This window comes from Paralichthys olivaceus, chromosome 15, assembly GCF_024713975.1.
Source record: "Paralichthys olivaceus isolate ysfri-2021 chromosome 15, ASM2471397v2, whole genome shotgun sequence".
Lineage (NCBI taxonomy): Eukaryota > Metazoa > Chordata > Actinopteri > Pleuronectiformes > Paralichthyidae > Paralichthys > Paralichthys olivaceus.
Genome location: NC_091107.1, coordinates 20,446,023 through 20,461,657, shown reverse-complemented (window position 1 = coordinate 20,461,657; position 15,635 = coordinate 20,446,023). Strand labels below are relative to the sequence as shown.

Genomic DNA, 15,635 nt, shown 5'->3' with positions numbered 1-15,635 from the left:
ATATTAAGTTAATGAACTTTTTTTTCACTTTTCATTTATTTTACTGTTACTTTGTGGTTTTATATTATTTGTGGTGGTTTGCTTGATCAGTTGTTAGACTGAAATATTATGAGGGTGTCTTAGTTTGCAGTGTTTTTTTTAACATCATTGTAATATTATAGAGGCACGGCCAACTTATAACAACACACTGTGCTGCCAAAAACATCAAGAAAATCACTTGTGTCAAGCTTTCAATCGTTTATTCATGTAGTTCTCAGTTTCCACATCTCAGAGGCAGATGAATCAATGCAGCTGGACCCAGTTTCGTTTGGACACTCTCCTGAAACAAGTGTTTAAATCCCACCAATCAGGCAGGTGTGCGTCATTCAAATCAGAGACGCTGGTACTGTCTGCCGGCCAGGGCCCGGTATTGTAACTGCTCTGCATGTAAAAAACCTATTCTTCAAATTCATTCAAGTGTCTCGGCTAATACGAGTCCCTCCTGCGCTCAATCCCTGTTTGTCTCACACTCTTTCTCTTTCTCTCGAGCACACACACACACACACACACACACACACACACACACACACACACACACACACACACACACACACACACACACACACACACACACACACACACACACACACACACACACACACACACACACACACACACACACACACAAACGCCCCCACCAAGAATTATACTGCTTATTCAGGTCTTTCAGTAATTTTTCTATGACCTATACATGAAATACGTAAAGTCAACTGATTTAGCATATTATGTCTATATATTTTAAATGCAAAATCATGCTATCGTGTTGACAGTTTTTAAGAATTTTAAAACGAGAGACGAGAGATTTATACCTAAGCATTTTGTAACAAAGAAAACAGAAACACACTGTCACATAAAATTTTACGACTCGATGACATGATAGTAAAAAGTGAACAAATAGACCAGATCACTAACCAGTTAGATTCATGTCTCTGCCTCAGTCAGCCTCCAGCCGGCAAGGCAGTCCACACAGGAAGATCCTGTTAAAGGAATAATATACATTATGCATCCGCTTCCAGGACCCAGCTGGGTTTATATGATGAAGAGAGATATAATGAGGTGATAAACCCCACATAAAGGATGGACCTCGCACAATTGCACACTCAAACGCTGACATTACACTAAGGTTCCATATTTTTGCATTTTTGATGAAGCTGGTAGAATACGGAGAATTTAATTTAGCTTTGGTTGTGGAGAAAAGAAAAAAAAGTTTTGATTTAAAATTTAAATCCACTATATCCCTTATTTTGTGATGGGATTTTTGTAAAACTATAGCACTGATATATGGGTGAATATATTTCATGTTTCTTTACCCCCCAACACAATAATGACTTAAAAGATAAATATGTACATATTTTTTTTAATTGTAGCCACACAGGACAGAGGGATGTGTCTCAGTTACATATTTAAATCTGCTTCATTTAGTAGCTCAATTTGAAACTTTCAAAAATGTCCAGTGACTGATTTTAAAGGTTAAATGTGCAAGATTTCCTGGTCTCAAGCGATGAAGCTGCAGACTGCAACAAACTGAATGACCCTCCCCTCACCCTCCACTTCTACAGTGGGCTCCAAGTGGCGTAACAGAAGAGGACCCGCTCCCATGTAGGTACAAAGGCATTCTAAGAGTCAGGTGATTGTACATGAATGAAAACAACAAACTGAATATTGAATTTGCTAAATCCTAAACACTAATCTTATAACAAGCTAATTCCCCCCTATTCCAACTCATAAGTCTTTGCAGATCTATAAGAAAAATAAGTCGTTATTTGACGTTTTTTTTTACAATAAACACAATGCAAGATCTATTAAGTCCTTAATGTTATTTGTATAGTAATGACACTGCTAGAGATTTGTTTTATGGAAAATTCCATTCATATTAAATCACTGATCTTTAACAGAAGTTAATGCATACATCTCGCGAAGAGGGGGATTTCTCATGATTCTGTCTCGGGCCTCACTCTGTCCTGACTTCATCTATGTTTTTTTGTTGGAAAAAAAAAGTTTTGTTCCTGTATTGTTCTGCTAACAGTCACTTCTATTCACCTATAAACCAAAGTGACAGCCATGAACCATGGACACTGAATGAATGGTCAGATTCGTATACCTATATTACACGAGAACAAAGCTCTTCATTCTTCTCTGGTAATGGGCTTTGGAATGCACCATGTTTGTTACAGATGGAAACTTTGCTTGTAAATTATACTTGCTTGTTATAATCCAAATTGAATTAAAGAATGAATCTATCAATGTATTGGAGGATAAGACTGTGCGCCAGTTTTTTCATATTTTTAAAAATGACTGAGAGTAAAAGCCTGAACACTTATTTCCACTTAGGTCCTCAAGAATAAAACTTCACACATCACACGAAAGGAACAAAACAACTAAAAGCACGCAAAGACAACACAATCATCATACAAAGAGAAAATAAATAGCAGAGGTGGCAGAGAAGCTATGTACTGCTGCACTGTAGGAAAATGTATTTTTGCCAAATGGGCTATTGAATCAAATCTTGTAAAATATCATAATAACATTTTTTGTACGGTTAACCAGATAAGATTTTTTTTAAATATGCAGGATCTAGATGAATAGACTTTATCAATGTATTTTGAGCTGCCCACACAGAGATGGTTGTGTAATCAATATGACTTTAAACCATACAGTTTCAGCTTATGTGTGAAGATGTAGCTGTAGTGGCTAGCAGCTTAATTCTCCATTTTCACCTGGCATTCAAACTCATTTTACATCCAGATTGAATCAAAATATGATTTAGACTATGATAGTCTCTCCAGTGTCCACATCGAGATTCAACTGCTGCTGCCTGTCTGGGTTGGAATAGTTGCAAATACATGGTTGCCCCTGTATGTATGTGGATTGACAATGCATTTACACTAACACTGTTCAATGTGGTCACAACAAGCCACTGACCATGTCTAGAGGTAAACTGGCCAATCAGATCACAATCCATCCTCAGTGGGTGTGTTTGCACTTATTTATGCACTCTTTATATACAGTCTATGGTTTGCACCTGTATTCCATGTGGTCAAGCTCTATCTGACCTCAATCTGATCACCGTAAAAGCATTTTAATGCCTGTTGTGATTGGGTTATTTTATTTATCTTGGTGAGTGATTTTGATTCAGTCTACATTACAACCAGCATTGTCTTTAGCAATTATTTATAATGAACTCTCCTGCCTAAGAGTGTTCTCAGCTAATCTTTTTATCTGTGTGCACAACTGTTTGAAATAGTCAGCATGTAAAATAAGTTTGCATGAGGCAGCTGCTTTTAAGTCATTTATATATAACAGAAAAATAAATACCCCAGTATACCACCTTGTGGAGTCCTGTGATTCTTAACTCCGAGAGGGTCTCCTTTACATCAACCATTTCAGTATGATTTCATATTCATCTGCATTTGCAGTATTCTCAGGATTATCTTTGAAAGGGCACTGGTCTGTAGTAGCTTGGATTGACTTTGCTTTTAGGGGAATGAGTCTTTAAAGGACTGTTTTTTAAAGATCGTCTGGAACATTACCTGCCTAAATAGACATATTAAGGAGGAGTGATCACTTCTGGAGCATCTCTGACCTAAGAAAACCCACCATTGCATTACATTACATTTAGCTGATGCTTTCATCCAAAGCCACTTACAATAAGTGCATCAGATCACCAGATCTGAACCTGTGCCTTTAGGGGGCTCATTCAGACATTATCCTGAGTTTTTAATAATGGCATGGAAAACTCCTGTGAATGGTCCGGAGCCTCTGAATTGGACATTTACATTCTCACATATAATTTAAATAATTTCAGGAGATTATCTGGAGTCAATGCATGTCTGAAAGCACCTTAGCCAAACCAAGAACAACAATGTTGGAAACCTTGAAGAGAATAAATGAGTTATAGTCTTGATTCCCTTTCGTTACCTGGAAGCTGTGAATGTCTGTCAACCAGTTTTTAACAATTGTAGTAAAACGCATACAGGATATGCAATGGAAAAACTTTTGATTATTGTTTATTAAACCTACTTTCATCCCATCTAATATATTATTTAAATCATTCATATCACCTTCAGTATTTGTAAAGAAAAGTGTCTACTATTGTCACTGTATCACCTTTACAAATAGGTATTATATTATATATTGTATTAATATAAGTTCTATTATCACATCATCTTGGTTTCAGGTTTACCCCCTGTAAGCTATAGGTCTTTTATTACATAATATTGACATAATATGTCCAAGCAGGAAAGTATTTATATAATAATGGCTAAATTCCATTTAGCTGTTTCTTAGTTCCTAAGCTTTTTCTTAGCCCATTGAAACCTTGTGTGAATTATAGCCATGACTTCTGGTTTTTGTTTTCACTAAATCAACATGTGGGAAAGCTGCTGGTCAATACTTGTGTCTTCCATTTTCTTGGGAAATAAATGATGTGGGACAAAATGAATAAAATAAGCTCACAGCACACACATATATATATATATATATAGTTAGTTTATATATATATATATATATATTGCTGTAGCTGTCGACAGATAATGAACAAGAAAACTCCCAAACTACAGTATGTTTGAGGTCATTTTGAAATGGCGTTACCTATTACTTAGAGAGGAAGTTTTGATTTTTCAACTGTGAGATGTCTCACTGGATTTGCATTTTCATCGCAATTCTTAATCTAACAGATCTGTGTCAAGATAGTTGTTGTTCATCAACCGAAATTGGACACACAAATGTTGTATTTGTCAGATTTGAAATCTTACCTCTGCCTGCTGCCACCGAGGGATGGGAGGTTGATGACTCAGTGACATGGTGACAGTGAGCCAGCGTGCAGAAAACCAAGAGCATGAAATTAAAGCAGTTTAAAGGAGTTCAGCCATCGTTAATTTTATTATTTACACCGGTGCTTTTCCGACTGTGACAAGTCGATGTCGTCTCTGGCAAAATATGCATATTTGCTTAGTGGGATGGTTTACTAGGACACTTCATTAATATTATTATATATAGCTGTACTTGTATCTTTAGTTAGCTTTACATTTTAAAATGGTTTCCAATTTAAAAATCATTATTATTTGTCCAGTGGCAAATGGGATTAAAATGAATAGGTTGGATGGCTTGAAAATTCAATATCTTCACATTCTAATACAATGATAAATTAAACTGGATTATAATTTTGTGACTGTAAGTCTTCCTCATCAATATCTGGCAAGTGGTTCTGTTACAGTACCAACAATATTCAGCATCAGTCATAATTTGAAAAAAAAAAGTATCAGAAGTTCAAGACTGTGTTGCAGCCCCTTCATACTTTAGATAGAAGATATTTATTTTGCAACTTCTTTAACTGTCTTGTTACTACTAAAATATGTAAAAATATGTTTACCTTCTTTCTCTCTCTCCTTCTAAACTTTGTTGAGAAAAATACATGTATCCAGAGTCAAATGTTTCAGTCTGCTTTGAATCAGCTCAGAATAAATCCTCCTCAGCTCTGGAACTTAAAACTGTTTAAATGACTTTAAAAGGCCTGGTCAGTGAGGGCTGAGATTCAGCTCCAAGTGCAATAAAGGCTTTTCAGCTTTGCTCTACACAAACAGTCTGCCTTGCCGTTGTCCTCCTTCCTCTTCGTATTCTTCTTCTAAGACTACAGGCAGCCTAGATGCATCCCAAGCCTGATGCTGCCCTCCACAGGTAATAAACACACATCCCTACTCATTTACTCTTCTGTGGGTGCAAAATTGTACAATTGTACAATTGCAGTACTGTTTATATGCTACTAAAAATTGGGGTTTTAAGAAGAGTTATTGTTTGGGACTTACAATTTTGGCAGTATGGGCACTTGCAAGAATAAACTTGTATCCTGCTTTCATGCTTGATGTCTCATGTGTAACCTTATTGGGGTTCAACACATCAGAGGATGGGTTATGTACTTATTTTACAAAGGACGGTGAAACTTGTCATTATAAAGTTCTGCCTGCATCTGTTTAATTTGATTCTGAATGGGCCACACCCCCACTGTTAGATTTCACAGCAGATTACACATCTGAATACCTTTGACGGCTCCGCTCCTCTTTATGGGAAAGCTACAAAAGTTACATGTTTGAAAGAGACAGGTAGGCTAATCAAGAGTAAGAGGTGTGAGTTTTCATTTGAAAATGCATGACCTCTGCCCCGGATACGGCAAGGGCTCGTGAATACTGCTAGCTCTGTTTTAATTTCAAAACTCCGGGGCGTTTTAGTTTAGATGTTTGGAAATGACAACGGAAACACTCACAACATCTCGCTGATTGGTTCTCTTCAGTCACGACGTAGCCTTCGCAGATCCATCAGGCTCCTATCACATGATCCCTTCAGGTAGAAAACCACAGGCATTAGCCTCAGCTACCGATGTAGAACACAACTGTTGTCTTAACCAACAACTGCTGTGTTAAATTCTGCATTTTAAAATGGTACAACCGTTTACATATGTAGGAGCAATCTGTGTGCAGCAGCACACACATGTCCAGTGTATGTGAGTGGTCATGCGACATACATTTTCAGGTGTGTTGGCATGAACGGGGATGGAACTGATACGCAGCCAAATCATTTGTGTTGGTCGTGATCTTTTTATTTTTAAAGTTCCACAGAGCTTACGTTCACTCAGAGACATGGTCCTTCACCTTCTCCCCCTCTTTTACTCGCTCCAACAAATACTCCAGACAGTTTATAGGACAGATTATAAGAACAGACTTGCTCGTGATGAATTAATTATTATGATGATATTGTAGGGCTACGTTGCACTTACTTACTTAATACTTGTCCAGCTGTCTTGCCTCATCTACAGAAACAGAGGACACAGACAAAGCAAAGAAAAAAGAGAAGAAATTAAAACAATGCCTGTGGTTTGTAGCTGCTCAGGTAGTTCATTTATTAGGTCAGTGATTACCTTTACTTCATGACAGGTCCAAAATTCATTAATCACATCTTACAAATATGAGTCTTTGTACAATGTCAGCAGTATTAATACAGAACTTCTGAACATAATCAATTTGACTGAAGGAAACAAAAATGGCCGTAGGCAAATTAAGAAGGAATTCCCTGCAGCTGAAGGTTAGTTTTAATGATTCCTATTTAATAAGAGAAGGTCACTGCCAGTAAACCTGTGACCACTGGAACCTGAGGTGTGCTCTCATCACTCTATGTCAAAAAAGTATAAAAGTGGATTAATTTAAATATGATTAAATGGATTCCTGTGACCTGAGAAAGATAGTCAATATGACAGAGAACACCTGAGGCACACCCACACACACACACACACACACACACACACACACACACACACACACACACACACACACAGACACACACACACACACACACACACACACACACCTCATTAGAGAAACCTCTAATGACATGCATTATGTTTAGAGTGTTTTTTGTTGTGTTAATGGTTAAAACCACATGGGAGCTTATTTTAGATACAACCCACAAAGAGCTACAGTTACAAACACGCAGCCAAGTGACAACTGCATAAAGCAGAGCAACACTGGATAATAAACATGGAAACACAGTACAAGGAAAACAAACAAATGAGGGATATTTAAGGCTCCTGTATTTCTTCTTTTTAATGAGTTTTAAATACAAATGCTTATTCCAGTGAGAAGAAATCCAGCTACAGGCTCAGTATGAAGCAGAGAATAACAGAGAAATGAAAAAGTCCTTTGATGAAAATGAGTTTCAATTGCAATCGGCTGTTTGATGCTCTCACCCCAGGCCTCGGTAGTTTCAGAGGGATTCAGCTGCTGGAGAATCACACACTGGAATCAGCTGTTGGCACAGACACACGTTTCCTGGCTACTTGTGTTTTTCTGTGCAAAAATATGTTTCCCATTCCACAACAATGTGAAGAACTCAGTGTTACTGATATTCAACTTAATTTGTTTTAGACAAACTCTACATCACTACAGTGAGAGTCTAACCAAGGGGAAGAGCACCGCATCAGCTTAAGCTTGTTTACGATGCTAACGTTCATAATTTAAACACAAATGAGGCGGTTTAAAGGTTCAGTGTGTAGAATTTAGTGATAGCTAGTGTTGAAATTGAATGTTGCAGCTGAACACCCCTCACATCACCCTCTCCTTCCAAACATGAAAAAGAACCTGTGGTAGCTTCAGTTGTCATAAAAACTCAAAAGGTGTTTAGTTTGTCCAGTCTGGACTAATGTAAAAAACATGGAGGCCTCTGTAGAGAGGACCGCCCCCCCCATGTAAATATAAAGTTTTTAATATAAAGGGCCTTTTCTGGGGTAAAGAAAACTACAATTCATACAATTTAGATAATCATGAGGATTATTCTACATTAAATTTCTGCCAATAAATCTCACACACTGAAACTTTAATTTCATTTTGGTTAAATGAAGTGTAAATAAGGCAAATTTAAACAAATGAACTTACCACACACCTGTCTTAGTAGTAGTCCGTCGAGGAAATGTGGAGAAAAGCAGTGAACAAACCCTACACACACGTTTTCTCTTCGTCTGTTTGTTTCTTTGTTACTGACTACAGTTAAACAAAAATATATTGTTGTTAATCAATCAGATAGTTAACTTTGGTAAAATATAAATAAAATAGTTATTTAGTTAGTTAGTCAGTCAGTCTGTTAGTTAGTAAGTTAGTTAGTTAGTTAGTTTGTTACTGACTACAGCAGTTTCATGTCAGAGCACCCTGTTATGTCTCAATTAACCCTGGTGAAATATAATAAAAACTGTTAGTTAGTAGCTGCTGAAACATTTTAACCATCTTAATTTGTAGATTTTATATAACTAAGCTTTTTTGGTTGTAAACATTAACAGCATCGTCTCCCAATCATTGTTTAAAAACGATGATAATTAATACATGTTGGCCTGGCAGCTATCACGACCGACATCAGTCATAGAGACAAGTTCTTCATGGCTGCTGCCAATATCAAGTTTACTGTCACATGCATTTGTCAAACTGTTGATGCAATGAAAGGTTCTTTGAGGACAACCTCCTAAATACCTTTAACACTGCTTATTCCTTCGCCCTGCCAAACAGCCGGAGGGCTCTAAATAAAGCGAGATATGCCAAGTGAGCTGGCAGGAAGAACAATGCTCTCAGTGAGTTCCTCAGTGATCGGAGCCATGGGATGGGGGAGGGAGGGCAAATTAAAGAAGAGAACTGTGGACTGAGAGGACTTTAGGTAATGATTTATGGCCCTGGGATTCAGTGAATGTTTCTTCATATATTAAATGCATCAGCCCTCGTCTTCATTGACTGGAAGCCAAGACGCTCCTTTTTTTTGCTGATTGTGACTCTGCCTGAATGGGAAACTGAAGGCTGAACTGAGCTGAATGCTTTTTCGCAGGAGAACTGCTCCTGCTTCGTTCCCTTCACCCCGTCCTCATGGCTTCATCTCTTATTGGCTGCTCCTGAAGGAAAAGTCTTCAATAGCACTTAAGAGTTACCTCATCAATGCCGTAATCAAGAACTTATTACAAAGGATTAAGAGGCAGGAATGCGTTTTACGGCAAATATAAAAACCACACAGTGAAAACAAAGAAACACCATCATTACAAAAAATATGCAAACGCTGCCACTATTTGAACTTGTTTTATAGATACTTTTTCCACTGAATCACCGATAATAGTCTTTAGGGAACATAAAGTACACTCATAAGTTTTACTAACTGTTTTTATGAATATTGAATCTCCAGCCAACCTTCATTCCTCATGACTGGTTTTAGCTGTATATCACTCTCATCAAACACCTCATTTGCTGAGCTATTTTTAAACAGCACTCTTGTGGCTGCTGGATATAATGTTCAGTGCTTTGTCAGCATCGGAGCTGTCTCTCCCTGATTCAGGCTTGTTTGTATTAAACAGTCTAATAGAGTATTTACTGGAGAGGAAATTAAATGATGAAATAATGTACAACTCCACACTGGTGATGTATCGATCTCTTTATATTGAGAGACAACCATCCCGCTAAATTCACCTGTGACCATCTTGTGATGTCACTAATCCATCCTGTTGCAGAGCAAACACATTCTGTGTCCTCTCCACGTGAGCTGCTTGACTGCAGATCATGAACTCAGTGCCACACTGTGTGTTTGGAGGGGGCCTGATGGCACTTTTTGCGTTTTCACAGAATGCTCCAAGAGGCGCTGGGTCTGTGATTAGAGAGAACCAGAGGGGTGGTCAAGTACGAGGTGACCTTGCTGCCTCTTTTCCCTTGTCCTCCAAGTCTATAGGCAAACAAACAGTTTTAATTCCCTCTGCACAGCTTGCGATCTGTGGGTCTGCTGTTACTTCCTGATTCTAGGTTAAAAGCGGGGGGAGCAGAGCGTCTGCCATCAGGACCCCAAGGCTCTGGAATGAACTGCCCGAGGAAGGCTGTCTGAGATGGTATCTTCTTTTAAATCACAGCCGATAAAGTCCGTTTTTCAGACAGCACATTTCTGAATTTATTCGGGTTGCCAGGCTATTGTGGTGTTTTACTTCTATCATCGTTAGTGACGTACTTCCATCTGCATTTTAACCATTTGTTTTCTTGTTGTGCAGCAGTTTGTACTTGTGCCCCATAGATAAAGCCGATCTCAGCAGTTTGGCGGCGGCTGCTGGGCTGCCACTAATGAGGCAGTCCGTCAGCCACTTCACCTTTTGTTGGTCGGCTGATGGAAGTCTTGTTTGACCCAGCTGCATCTCCATGGAAGTGGCACCTTGAGAGGCCCCCCCTCTCGTCCCAAACCCCACCCCCCTCACCTCAGTGGCCCTCTCCCACCAAGTTTTCTCATCACATCCTGGTGTGTGGCAGGAGCTGCTGTGAAACACCAGCCTCCTGGCGCAGAGCCCACATGGCATTCTTCTCCCCGCACAACTTTTATCCGACCATAAAACACGGCCCAACAAGGGAGGACTCCCAGAAAGCACCATTAAGTGTTAAGTGAACGGGCAGCAATTTGAAATCCCTTTCTTACCATCAGCTATTCTCGAACCTGATTATAAAGAGCTGCTTGTTAATTGATATTCACTTCAAGGGGGATTAACGACCAACATGAACAAAGATGTTAAATATGTGTTCAGAATGGCTGTGTGAAGAATGCCCTCCGCTGCTCCCTATTCATGCCACGGCTGGCAACGTGAACTCGGAGCACTCTGTGCCGAGAGGCTTTTCTCACGATCAGCCACAGCTGCAAAGGCCAAGCTTCCATCCCAACCTATTTTGTACATTTCTAAAGTACGAATTCTATGACATACACAAAATGCTGACTCAACTGAACACAGAATCATTTCAAGGAGGAGAAAGAACTGAGTAACCTTCACCAGCTGCAAAGCTGAGATCTGTTCAGGTGCTTCTTTGACTGTCACTGTGAGAGCACAGTGACAGTCATGATAATACTTACCTGGTAGAAACTGCTCATTTATTCAAACCTGAGCACATTTACTAGAACACCGGACAAAAGACGATGTTTGAACTTACAAACTCAAATATATGTTTTCTTCAATAGCAAAAATAAAGCTGACACTGAAGCTCAGATGGGGAAAGAAGCTCTGATCATATTCCAGACTCTTCTGTCATGTAACATTTCCCCAAACTATTTTGTAAAAATTGATTTATTTTCATCTTTTTGCACAGAAACTTTTTTCTGAAACACCCACTTGTACCTGTGGCTATGACTGTAGCTATGATTGCCTCCATCAAGGAGGTTGTTTTCATTGCTGTTTGTCTGATTGTGCGGATAACACAAGAAATCATTGGAACTGATTTTATTGAAACCTGGTGGGAGGATAGGACAAGGGCTAAGAAAGAATGTTGTACAGCCAGTGTGTACAATCTGAATTTAAATGTGGTTTCAAAATTGGACAAATGGACCTTGGTGAATGTGGTATGTACTCTACTGTGTAAATGGGACTGGTGATGATCAGAAATAAAAACAAATACTTCTGATTTAAATGTACCCAGGGATGCGCAGTCTCAAGATTATTACCAAACTTGAACCACTGAAACTTTAAACACAGGTGTGATTTTTTTTTTGTGTGCTTTGTAAAGCATAGTGAACAACTGCATGACAAATTCAGTCTCAGTGTCAGAATGGTTACACTCAAAATGTCATTAGAAAATTAATTTTACTATGAAAAAACAAAAAAACATCAACACAATTATCACGTTATCGAGGTATAGGTGAAAACAGTGATTTCATGAGTAATCAGCTGTATACAACCTATATTTATTTATATTAATATTAATCAATGGTAATATCAATCTGTTTGTAGGACAATGGGACATTGATTTACTTCCTCATATTGTGTTTGTGCATTCTCCACTCTTACAAAACCAAATACTCAAAAGCTCAAAATACTTGATACAATTCAAGGTTCAGAGACGTGTATACTGAGGGGACTTTGGACCCCATCGAGGAGAAGTGATGAGGAAGAGTGGTGAGGAGGATGGAGGAGGAGGATGGAGGAGGAAGATGATGAGAAAGAGGTAAGAGAGGTGCGGAGGTCCCAGGTAATGGACAGCCTTGAAGGTAAGAGGGAGAATCTTGTAATCGTTGAGACGTTTGACAGGGAGATGACTATTTGTTGGAGCACAGGGGTGATGAGATCTCTGGAGAGGGCTCTGGTGATGATCCAGAGAGCTGCGTTCTGGACCAGCTGATGTTTATGGAGACGCTTGAGGGGAAAACCAGAAGGGACAGAGTTGCAATAATGAATAAAGGAGGGCATTAACACAGATAACTGGATTTAAGGCATGGATTCATTGCTCTATTTGCTTTTCTAAATAAACTAAATGAGATTCCTCTCTTCCAAATAAAAAGTAATCATACGTTCAAAAATTGTAGTGTGCGAAGTCAGTGCAGTTGGTCCATAGTTAGAGATGGATGTGGGGAGGGATCTTTTCCTACTTTCCTGATGTGTGCTACAGGATAACTGCTGGTTTCCAACTTTATGGAAATGTTCCTTTTATGCCAAACCTTGTTATGGAAATGTAATATGACCTCTACATGCTACATGAGACACATGGTTCAGTGTGGTACAGATCTTTTCCTGGAGCAGTTATTCCTGATGTGCACATTGCAAGGTTCATTTCCATTAGTGTGACTGGAGCTTTAATTGCATCACCCCTCTCTCTCAACTTTTCATTATTTGCTTTACTTGTTTTTCTTTGTATTCCTCTTATCTCCTTTCCTGACATGTTTCCTGACCATTGAACCTCATCCAGAGCCTCAACAAACATATCCAAGTTATTTTCCAGTCCTGGCTACCCCGACTCTCATCTTATTCCCATCATCTTCTTTATCATTCTCCACACTTTCACTAAAGGTCGTCCAATACTTCCCTTTAGCTTTTGTTTGTCAAACCACTGCTTTTATTCTCTCATACTGTGTGAACTAATGTAATTTAAAAAATATTTTAAAGGCCTTATCATGTTGTTTTTTTATTACCTGACTGCATTCATCATTCCACCACTGAACTAACTCCTGCCTTTTCAAACCAAATCCTGCAGGAGGCAGCCCTATAAGCAGAAACATGTGCCATCCATTCATCCATTCATCATCTATACCTCTTATCGTTTGAGGGTCACGGAGCTGGAGTAAAGCTGACACTGGGCAAGAGGTGGGACCCTGGACAGGTTAGCGTGACACAGAGCCAACACACAGAGACAAACAACCATTCAGAGTGCCCAATTCATTTAACCTCTATCTGCATGTCTCTGGACTGTTGGAGGAAGCTGGAGAAATCCAACACAGACACGGGGGCAACATGCAAACTCCCCCTGTGCATAAACTGCATATAGGACACATTATGGGAAATCTGTGGCCTCCACTTCCGAGCCCAAATCACAACGTAGAAAAGACAACATACACCTAAACATATATGTCCTGTGGGATTCTGGGAACTGTGTGGGTTATGTGGGAAGACACCGCACCATCACTTTGTCACAGAAACAGCTCCCGTACTGTGTTTACTGTAAAATGCAGAAATGTCAGACTTAATGAGAAAACACTGACTGCTATTGACCGCCGCGCTTTAAATCTACCAGTGTTTGACTACTTGTTCCAATAATTACTGCGCTCATTGAATATATAATTAGAAGGACTTGGCTGGGCTGTTTATATTGTTTTAGCTCCCCCCCCCCCCTCGTTGAAAAGGAAGGTCATGAATGTGGAGTTTAAATTTGGATGCTGTTGGGAAACCAGTACAAACCACCAATTAAGCCTGTCCATCAGTATCATGGACTGTATAAACTGCCACTGTTTCTGCTCTATAATCATCACAGAACTTGGCCTCACGCCCCACTTCAAGCCAATGGAAATAATGAGCAAAATTAGGGGATACTGCTGCCAATAATTATAGTGAGTGTCCCGTAAATATTTGCAGCTCAACAATGTCGGCTTAGATGGGTCTATCAGAAGGAAAACTCCAAGGTGGTTACACACACACACACACACACACTTGAAGTTCACCATTGGGGATGTTACACAGACTTGTGTGGATTTACTTACCCTCACCGTGACCACAATTGCATAAACTGTCCCCAATTAAAAAGTGTTTAGTGTAATATCTGTCCCCTAAGGTAGTCTATAACACACACACACTCAAAACAGATTAAAATTCCAGCCTTGGTATTTTAAGAAACGAGGGTAAAACAAGGACAAGGCACAGCCTCTGTTACAGTAAATCTCCAAGTCATATTCCTTCATAAGCAGAGATGAAGTGGATTATTGATCTCTGCTCTAGTAGCAGCAGGGACAGTGTGTCAGAGAGTGGAGATGCCCTGACAGCGAGGGATCGGTGTGAGGAAGAGTCACGGCTGAGCGGGTGAATAAATGATGTCTGTCCTTTGAAGAAATTTGATTTGAGAGAAAGTGCTACAAAAAAACATCAGTGGCCCATAAATAGAGTGACATGGATGATGAAAATAACATTGAAGTAATGTGTTGTTGTGTTGTTACCCTGCTGAGTGGAGAAAATGCTGTGTAAAAACATTTCAGACATCATGGGCCGGAGGAAAAGTTTCTTTATTTGGTTGTGCCGTGATAATCTGAACTGACGGAGACAAGCCGAGGACGGAGCGTGAGGCTGGAGCGCTTGGAGACGTACAACAACCTGAATGTGCATGAGGGCTACAAACAATAAGTCCCTTTGTATAAAAACTGTAAATGGACAAATTACTTCAGTTGGATGTTGTCAATGACGACAATCTGCTTTGTTTATGTTACTGATACACTGAGAGATTTAGTTAAAATTCAGTGGGGGGAAATAACTAAGTACGTTTACCCAAATACTTGACTTAATTACGATGTTGATGTTCTTTTTGGGACATAAGTCATATTAACCTCCACCAAGGATGTTATGTTTTCACCCGTGTGTTGTTTGTGGAGGGCTGTGGAATGTGTCAGGGAAGAACCTATTAAATTCTGGTGGCGATCCAGGACTGTTTTTTCCCCACTTTCAGAGACATCACGAGAAAAGAGATTTTTAAAAATATATCTTGATCTCTGAGGGAATAATTCATGGATTCAAAAACTAGGCACATTTAGCGAACTGCATCTGTGTGTGTGTGTGTGACATTTGGTGCAGACATTCAGTGCCTTCTAGTCTC

General features: G+C 39.3%; 1 long non-coding RNA gene across 1 annotated transcript; it reads right to left on the bottom strand.

Annotated features, from left to right (window-relative positions):
* Positions 1 to 30: 30 nt before the first annotated feature.
* LOC138404840 (uncharacterized) lies at positions 31 to 5,635 on the bottom strand. Its single transcript, XR_011238603.1, has 3 exons — positions 4,794 to 5,635; positions 952 to 1,016; positions 31 to 319 (listed from the first exon to the last, which is right to left on the bottom strand). It is a non-coding gene; the product is annotated as an uncharacterized lncRNA (long non-coding RNA).
* Positions 5,636 to 15,635: the final 10,000 nt, after the last annotated feature.